This window comes from Haemaphysalis longicornis, unplaced genomic scaffold (assembly GCF_048455015.1).
Source record: "Haemaphysalis longicornis isolate Haplotype H1 unplaced genomic scaffold, Haemaphysalis longicornis Haplotype H1 scaffold_4, whole genome shotgun sequence".
Taxonomy (NCBI): Eukaryota; Metazoa; Arthropoda; class Arachnida; order Ixodida; family Ixodidae; genus Haemaphysalis; species Haemaphysalis longicornis.
The window spans coordinates 156,535,777-156,542,021 of NW_027526361.1; positions in this window are offsets into that span (position 1 = coordinate 156,535,777).

The window sequence follows — 6,245 nt, forward strand, 5'->3', positions numbered from 1 at the left end:
TCTCGCTGCCGAAGTTTGAAATCCAACGAATTGAAGCGAAGCGCTTGCGTCAGCCGAGACGCCACAATGGAGAAAGGGAGGGTGACGCGCACGCCGTCTCCCCGAAGCCGCATTCAGGCGTATGGCTGCATGTCGGATGCCGGTCGTTCACGCGATGCATCGTTCCGCCGAACCCCCGCGACACAAAAGAAGAGGCGACCCTGCGGCTGTGCATGTTTGAGCCTATCGGCCGCGAGTGGTTTGGTCTGGTTTGAACGAGGTGTGAATCGCCCCGCTCTCGGCGCGTCTCCCCGTGCAACAAATTTGGGCCGGGCGCTCTGGCACAACAGAAAATATGCGTGGGTAGGTGTTACACGCCTAATCGCCCGCCTAACGGAATGGCTGCTGTTACTTTCAAATGCTCAAGGGCGTCAGCCAGAGAAAGTACGTCGAACATTTTTAAGCACCCACTTTTTCTTAACTTTTGGAAGGACATATGCAACCACTTATACCCCTCGTTTGCAATCTGTCTCCGCAACTTAGGTTAGTCAATGGCAGCTGCCAGGTCTTTTAACGGCTTTGCTTGTCATTTATGTGCCTTTTTTAACAGCAATGCTATTGAGGAAATAATTAGTGTATGGTGTGCGTAGTTTTAAAAATACCAAGCCTGTCCCTATAGCTCGTGCACACGGGCTTCGAGCGCACGTTGTACAAGCTACGCACCCCCACATAGAAAAATTGAACAATATGGGCGTATGAAAACTCAACTAAATTGGCTAAAACTCAACTTTGTGCCTCTCAATGATCATAGTAACAGCTTCGTCATTCACGTCTTGCACGTGAGTGAAAGCTTCCCTGATTTTTTAATCTCTGCGTGATATTGTCTTTTGCTATATAACCTTAAATAGCCTTTCTGGCTATCGTTTAACCATACTCGCAATGTATTTCTCGCTTTAGTGTTCATATATTATACCAAACAGAATTTGTAAATTATGTCACACGAAGGTTTTACGAATAAAATGCAAGTCTCAAACTGGCAACCTAACGCCGAGAAAAAAATAGGCTCACGCTTACATTTGGAAGGTTAATTATCAGGTTGTGCACAAAGTTTTAAAATTTTACGCGCACCCTACGTTAAAAACAAGGTTGTATCCCGTGTGTTTGTTTTTTTCATACGTCAACACAATTATTCATTCGTTCATGTTACTCAGTTTCCCACAACGACGATACCCCAAGGTTAATGTGCTTGAATAGGCCTCGATATGCCTGGCTGGTTTGTCCAGCCACGTTGTTGTTCTCTCTTAGAGATCAGTACGTGAGTCGTGGATGCTCACTTGCAGCCACTGAAGTTCCGATCGTCGCCCGGGCGAAACCTAAAAGCAGGAAATTCCGTCGTTACACCCTGGTTCCTCGCTGGTGGGTGCAGTTCAAGGCTCTGCTGGGCAAACGCTGCAGATACATGCGTCGCACGAAGATGCTCTTCTTCACCGGTTGGATCCTGCCGGTCGCCATCGCCCTGCTACCTGGCGCAGTCCTGGTTCGACGCGAGGCAGATGATGTGGGTCCCGAAACGTTGCGCATACCCTTGACCGCGCAAGCCCATTACGGGCCACACGTGAGCTCCTTCCTGCGGCACGTGGACCCCACGAATTTCTCAATCAACTACAAGGCGCTCCTAGAGGCCCGCAGCATCTCGATCGACCACCTTAACGGCCCTGGAGAGGAGCTTCTGGAGGCTTTGAAGAAAGAATACTTCAAGTACGGCTCGCATTATGCAATGGGCGCTGTGTTCAACGACACCGAGTGAGTTGCATATGTCTCTGTAATGATACTCGACCGATTGTGATTGTCTGTTGTAGTACAATGTCGATGTACCGCGTCATTACCGTCATCAAATTTATAGTGAGAGAAATTGCGTCCCCTTCCGAGTGGGATAGCGTGTAAGGATTTTTCGGGTCGCACTTGAAGGCACGCGGATCGAGGCGTCGAACTAGTATCCCGTAAGCAGGACAGGTCTCAATCAATATCAATCACTACTGACATAATTGCATCTGGTGTTCCCTTTATAAATATCTGTCCCGGATTTGACTACATAACATTAAGCCGTTGAACGTAGTAATTCTGCACACCAATTGCCATACAGAGTGATAGTTGTGTATTGGAATCCTGAGAGGATCACTGGAAGTCATGTTACAGGTAAGTGGTAATAAAACTCTCCACTATAATTTACTTTGAAGTATACCTTTCTAACCCCATGTGCCCAGATATATTTGTGGTCACATTTACCTTCCCTTGTCATAGGACAAAACAGTCTAAGAGGGCATATTTCGGGCCGCAGACTTCCTGGGCGTGCCCCCTGCAAGTTGTGCGGAATGGTTTTTTTTTTGCCAATTGTGATAAGCCAACTAGGCTGCAAGAAAGCCTTATTTCGGTTAGACTTCCTTTTGCGCCACGGACGAATAGCTTCAAAAGCACTTATCAAGCCGTCTTGCATTCAGAAACATACTCCCAAGCACTCAAAATATTGTACAAGCCGAGGTGCTCCGGCCCAGGTCATTGTACAGTGCACACGGGGAGGTTGAGAATTCTTAGAGCCACTGGAACGTTGGCACTAATCTCCCTCGAAATATTAATGTGGTAAAGTTGGTAGGCTGTCTCAGCGCTTTCTAGGTGCACAAATGAACATCAGGCGTGTGCACACACGCCTATTAACCTAAACTGACACCACCTCCTTCAGTGTCATTTATTAAAAAATATGGCGGAAATATTTTCCGAGAAATACACATTTCCAGGGTCAGAAGTCAAAGAAAGTGGGGTTTAATTCTACAACTTCTCAAATTAATTTTGAAATCCCTAACACCCTTGTCACCGTGGCAGGCACTGTTGCCCAAACGATGGGTGGCGACATTCGGTTTGCTGCTGCCCATAACGTTCATCTTAGGCACATAAAAACACCCGGACACAGGAGAGAAGGACAAGCGCTACCTCCAACTGAGTTTTGTTGAATCAGGGTGAAATATATACCAGCAAACAGACAAGAGATACAGAAAAGGACACGAATATACAAAGATAAGAATAACGAAATTACCCTGCATTGTCCCACATGTGTCAGTTATTACCACGACCAGTTCTTTTTTAAGAACGCTGCCTCCTTATCGGACAAGACTACCCATGTTGTTCTGACACACTCGAAACCACCTAGTTGCATTTCAGCTGCTTCCATTATCTCACGCGTGCGCTGATCAGAGTCATAAGACAAAATCACGGAATTTTGAAAGTACGGCTCACACTGGGGCCATTAACCGCAGTAAGGTAAAGGTTCGCATCCTTTCTTTTGTGCACATTATTTTGATGCTCGCGTAACCTGTAGTTGACACACCGTGCCGTCTGACCTACTTATACCCTTCCGCAGGCCAACCGAACACGGTACACAACCCCTCTATCGCATTCTACGTACTTGTTTTGTTGCCCAACGCTACAGCCAGGGTTTTGTTTTTGTACAGGATATGTATCTCTGCAAAGCCTTGTGAACCTGATTGGTGCGGACATTACAACGCGAACTCTAGGCCTCTGCCCTATTTTCTTCAGCCGATGTGCGATACCGTGCACACACGGTGTAAGAGCCGTCTTACGGCGGTCGTTGCCATCGTGCGCACTTGCTTCAGCCGCATTTATTGCCTGCTTCTCACGCCTGTGGGGAGCCTCAACGACTACCACAATAACGTGTTCAGGATACCCTGACCCTCTCAGCCGAGAAAGCTGCGCCTCCACAGCGCTCTCCACACGATGCGCGGCGCTCATAGAATATACTCTTTGAAGTAGTGAGGCTGTCGTATTCTCACTCATATTCCCCAACAGGACGACATTGTACGCTTTCCGGAAAACGACTTAAGCCAAGCAGATGTGTGCAAATGTACTGCGTTGGGATTTACATCTGATTTTTTTAAAGTTTGTTGACTGAAATGTTATATTTTTTGTTTCCACGATAGAACGCTCCCTAAGTATTCAAAATACTCTGTTCGGAGACATTTCTGCTAGCTCTGGAGCGATTTCACAGCAGCAAGAAAATTTGTATGAAAGACCAAAGTAGCGCACCTGATTCCGACATTGGAAGTCCTCGAATGGGTAGCGATGGCGGTTTCAGACGCAGCGCTTGAGGTTCATGCTCTCTAGTGACGCTTACCAGGCAGGCATCAGGTTTAGCAGCGTAGTTGAAAATTTCAACGAATAAATGCACGGAACTCGCAAAGACAACGAATTTGTGTTAGACGGAATGGACTTCATACAACGTAAATCAAGGTTGTAAAGTACCACAATTGGAAGTGTGAGGTATGAAGCTTTCATAAGTTGGTTCGAGTGTTTAGCTGACGTGCGTGTAAACAAATAAATTTCATTTTAACAATTGCATGTTGGCTTGTATCGCACCACCACTGGTGGCGAAGTTAGCGTGCCACTCAAAAATTAGCTTTATGACAGTTGTACGATGGTTTGTGACAGACAACATCAAACAGTCTACTTAGCACAGCACCTAAAATGTAGTGTGATGTGTCACCTCTCACACATCAATAAATACTCTAGTGAGCGTAAAATTTACTTTTATGACAATGTCATGGTGGCTTGCTATAGACAATAAGCGCTGTAGTTAGCGTATGATTTCATGTTTATTTTTATACTTTTATTTACAACAAAGCCGGCATTTTGCGACGTATTTTTCTTCATGTTAGATGAATAAGTAGAAATTTTATAGTTCGTCGTTTCTTTATAGGTTTGTACTTAAAAGTAAATTCTCGAAACCCTTTTTGCACCCGTCCACCGTAAAACGTGCTTTACCTCAATATTAGGCGTATATAGTGCATTACGCTAATTGAAGTTTATTTGAAGTTTTATTGAACCAGGGCGCGCTACATAGAAGCTACCGACAGAGCAATCTCTTTAGACCAGCTGCTTCTAAGTATCAGCCACGAATCTTCTGGTGCCTAAATAAAAGGCTTCCGGGGATTCATTAAACGCCACTGTTGTTTGAAACTGCGATAAACTACGTTTCCAATGCAAACATTCTAAGTAAGATTTCAGTAGCGGTCAGTATACAGCGTAACCAGGCCATTTATGTCCATGAAAACGAAGACTACTCATCACCAAAACTGCATCTTTCTAATTCACTCCCGTCCCTTGAATTTGCGTGTATGATGGTTTCACATCATTTTTGCCGTTTCCCTCTTATTTATTCCCGTTCTTGAATTCCATTTTGTTACGCAATTTTACCACCGGTCGTCAGTATTTTGCCGTAACCCATTGGTTCAACTCTGCCTAATGAATTCACGCTGACGTTTTTCTCACAAGTTTGTTAACACATGATGATGATGATGATGATTCCTATTGGTTTCCCCTTTGAAGCGGGGTGATGACATGTCATCTTAGCAAAAAGGACTAATATAACCATGTTTTACACTCTTGGTTTAATACTAGCGCTGCTTAGGGCAGGCACTAAAGCTTATTAGGCCCGAAATACTTTCTTTTCCCCGTTACAGGTGGTAACTGTCCTAGGCAATATTCCCCTCTCTGCTTTTCGTCCACCAGCATTCTAATCTTCTTTTCGTCCCTTCGACAGCCTTGAAGTTAACTTCCTCTCTGATACCCTTACATCCTCGAAACGTCCTCGAAACGTCGAAACATCCCCGAAACGTCCTCGAAACGTTGAAACATCCCCGAAACGTCCTGTTCCTCCCTTCGCATTATTCTTCTCATACGCCTTTGCGTGATGGGTTCGATTGGTTTCGTTGAAGATTTTTCGCCCGAGTGTTGGCCTTGTAAGGAAGGGCAAAAGCCGGACAGTGCGTGTATACTTTTATGTTTTCTAGCGGGAACCCAATAGTAAAATATTTGCTTGGGCTTGCAGGCACACGTCATTTCTGCCGTAATTTTTTAGGTTACAAAAATTGCGTAAATCATTCATTGTCTTACTTAAAAATAATGTGCTGAACCGTAGCTTTTATTTACGGCTTCTTGCCGGTTCTTTTTTTTTTCTGATACAAAACTTTTCACTACGAGGGCATTTCAGTGCCATTGATGAAGGCAAAAGTGCTTTGTTGAAGGGCAACGCAATCACGTTTTGTTTGTCGTCTTTGCATAATGAATAGCTGGGGCAGCTTCCCAATTACTCAATACTTTTGGGTTAAAATTGTGCACTCACTTTATTCCAACCCCTCCCTAGGAGACACAGGATAGACACAGAAATTATCCGAAACTATTTGGTAGGAAACATAAAT